General features: G+C 46.1%; 1 non-coding gene across 1 annotated transcript; it reads left to right on the top strand.

Moving 5' to 3' along the window:
- The first annotated feature begins 2,660 nt into the window (after positions 1-2,660).
- Positions 2,661-2,733, top strand: TRNAK-UUU. Its single transcript has one exon. It is a non-coding gene; the product is annotated as a tRNA-Lys (tRNA).
- Positions 2,734-3,697: the final 964 nt, after the last annotated feature.

Genomic DNA, 3,697 nt, shown 5'->3' with positions numbered 1-3,697 from the left:
GGGATTTTGCCAGGGACTTGTGACCTGGATTGGCCACTGTTGGAAACAGGATACTGGGCTTGATGGACCTTCAGTCTACCCCGTATGGCAACACTTATGTTCTTAAGGAGGGAAAGAAGAAGGGGAGCGAGAGAGTTGGTGAGGGGGTAGGTGAAAGATTGGAGAGAGAAAAAGGGGAGGGTGTGAGGAAGGAAAGAGATTGTGAAGGTGGAGAGAGGGTGGAAGAAAGAAAGAAGAGAGGGAGGTGAAGGAAGGAAGGAAATAGTGGAGAAAGAGATGAAGGATGAGGGAATTATAGAGAGTGATGAGGAAGAAAGTATGGGGAGGTGAGACGTAAAGAATGTGAAAGCAGAGAGTGGGAGAGGATAATGGAAGAGTGTAGGTGGGATAAAAAGAAACATAAGGAAAATGAAAAGAAAGTGAACCTATAACTAAAGCAAAAACAAGATAACAGGGAAAAAATGTACAAGAAATGCTGAGAGAATAAAATGGATAGCAGAAGAAAACAGAAATTTGAGGGGCGAGAAAATGTTGAAAAAGTTAAAATATAGGCTTAAGAAATTTATGGGTCCTCTTATCAAGCTGTGGGAAAAAGGGCCCTGTACTAGCGGCGGGGGCCGTTTTTCCCATGCACCAGGGCCCTTTGTTTTATGCAGTGGGTAAAAAAGGCCCCAGACACACATGGCCATGCGGTAAGAGAACTTTTACCGCATGGCCATGTGGCGGGCACCCCTTACCACCACACATTGAGGTGGCGATAAGGACACCTGCGCTAACTTGGCAGTAGCTGGGCAGCGAGTGGCGATGCCCAATTACCACCGGGATATCACCTTGGAAGCCATTTCCGGGGGTTTTCTTTTTCCCTTGGAAATGGCACGCACTTGGGGCAAGACTACTGCCAGCGGTAGTCCCAGAAGAGCGAGCGGTAAGCCTGAGTTGGGCTTACTGCCACTCTGTAAAAGGGCCCCTTAATGCACATTAGTAGAAGGAGCCCTTAATTGCTTGGCTCCTGTCAGTTTGCCTTTGTCCTTCTGAACTGTCCTTACTCCCTAATTGTAGTTCTAAGGACGAGCCCCACCCCCACCAAATTCCTGGAGCCTGATGTGGGGGGAGGGGTGCACCATCTTGTCCCTTAGTTTAGGCAGTACATTGCCTTGAGCTACATGACCAAAAATCCATTCAGCCCAGTATCTTTCTTCTAACAGTGTCAATTCAGGTTAGTATTTGTTGTTCAGTTGTTAGGGGCAGTGCCAGCTCTTTGAAGCATTACTGGCAATTTGTAAAAATGAGCCTGTGACTTACGTATTGTTAATGTATTTCTCCATTTTAATAGCATATCCTAGTTTTGTAATATACAACAATTTATAATTTCCCATACAATAATCTTGTATGTCAGATATGAAAAAGCTGGGAGGACTAAACGAGTTTTTCCTTAGACAAGCAGTGTGATAGCAGCTATCAGGATTTGTGAGGTTTCCAGTGTCTTATCCAGAAAATGTCTGATGAAAGTATCCATAGCACCATGGGCCATGGTGCTAAAAAAGGCATGTGTCACAGTTCACTATCTTCAAGAAAGAGGCGAGTCTCTCTTGAAGATAATTTATTTATACCAGTGTTCTATTAAATCAGTAAAGAGAGGATTCTAGCAGGATGCAGTTCATGACATATTTATTATAAATGATCTGAAAATGGGAACAGTGAGGGAAGTGATCCAGTTTGCAGATGACACACAATTATTCAAAGCTGTTAAATTACATATGGATTGTGAGAAAGTGCAGGAAGACCTTGGTAGACTGGGCATCCAAATGGCAGATGAAATTTAATGTGAACAAGTGCACAGTGATGTAGGTAGGAAAGAATAGCCCAAATTATTGCCACAGGATAGGCTCTAAATTAGCAGTTACCACTCAAAAGGATCTAGGTGTCATTGTAGGCAATATGTTGACATCTGTGTGCAGCAGTGGCCAGAAAAAAAATGTTAGCAATTGTTAGGAAACAGAGAATAAAACAAACAAAAAAAATCCTTTGCTTGCTCCATGATACTCTGTGATGCAATTGCACATTGAGTATTGTGTTCAGTTCTAGATGCCACATCTCAAAAAAGATATAGCAGAATTTAAAAAAGGATAAGGAGTTGGAATGACTCATTTGGGCAGTGAAGCTCTTTTCTTTCCAGTACCCAGAATATGCAACCTGGCATTCCAATGCCACCTCAGTTCAGCATAGACCAAGGAGCCTGCAACCTGGCATTCCAATGCCACCTCAGTTCAGCACAGACCAAGGAGCCTCCTCAGCTGCAACTTCCCAAGGCCTTCTCAGTTAAGCATAGGCCGAGGATCCTGCTCAGCTGCCTTTCTCATGGCAATACCCTTACCCTGGTGCAAAGAACATTTCCTGGGTTGCAGAATGCTGAAGCTGTAAGGTTTCAAGGCCACCTCAGTTAAACAGGGAGCCTGCTCAAGCTGCCTTTCTCATGTACAGAGCAGTGCAGGCTTTTCCTCATTGCCACCCATTCTGTTCATTTCTGGATCTACAGCATCTCTGCAAAATGTTACCGGAAGGCAGTTAGTGGTCTTGGAAATGGTCTTACACAGCCTTGAAAACACAGCGTGGGGAAGGACAAGAATGCCAGACTGCAAATTTGAATAAGCCTGTAAAGAGCCCACATAGCTCAGTCGGTAGAGCGTCAGACGTTTACTCTGAGGGTCCAGCGTTCAAGTCCCTGTGTGGGCAGAACAGCCCCCCCCCCCCTAAAAAAAGACCCTGTCCCATAGCAATTTTCCAGTTGGCAAGAAGGGTAGGGAAATGTTTATTTGGCCTGTTTGAACAGCAAGGGGTGAAGGAAGCAGTAATCAAAGGAACATTTTCTTGACAGAAAGGGTGGTGGATGCGCCAACAGCCTCCCAGTGTGGGCAGTGCAGACCAGAGCTGTATGTGAATTTGAGAAAGCATGGGGTGAGCTGGTGTGGATGGGCAGACTGGATGGGCTTGATCTTACCCTCAGTCACGTGGCCACTCCCCCCCCCCCCCCCCCCCACATACATTCAAGTTTCTACGTTTGTCACCACGCTGTAGCCGTGACCGTTGATTCCAGATTTCTAGCACTCTGAGGCAACACGTCTTAGAATCAGTGGCGAACTCGGAGACGATGGTAAAATACAGAGCGTGAGGGGGTGATAAAGCCCAGAACAGGTTCCAGCAAACAGAAGCTAAATGTGAATAAAACGTAGGCCCTGCTCTGTAGTGCTGCTCCTGAGGTTCTGCTTCTGCAGGCCATGGCATGCGCTGGTCTCTAGTTAACAACATTCAGTAGCCAGCCATTGGTTGAATCAAGCATATAGTTCTTCAAGGTCCCCAGTGGCCTACCTGATTGTCCCAGTTGCAGTTCACACATAGGTGGCGGAGGCAAATGCTGTTGGATTTAGCTGCTTCCCTCTGGGCTCCTCAACCTATTTGTGCCCTGAGTTTTTATACTTCCTAGTTCCTGGCTCCATCTCTCCCGTGTCACTATCCCCTTGGGTGAAACTATGCATCTTAAGGTGGCTCTGACACTGTGAGGGAGTATCCTATAGAGCACTGTTCCTTCTATGCTGAGAAGGATTCTTCCAACTGCATTGCTACCAGTTGGTGGTGGTGCTTTAATATTGTTTAAGACGGTAGGTTCCCTGGAGTCCTGCAGAGCTTGCCTGTCCCTCAC

This window comes from Microcaecilia unicolor, chromosome 3 (assembly GCF_901765095.1).
Source record: "Microcaecilia unicolor chromosome 3, aMicUni1.1, whole genome shotgun sequence".
Lineage (NCBI taxonomy): Eukaryota > Metazoa > Chordata > Amphibia > Gymnophiona > Siphonopidae > Microcaecilia > Microcaecilia unicolor.
Note: the sequence above shows the minus strand (reverse complement) of the source record. Positions and strands in the feature narration are given on the sequence as shown.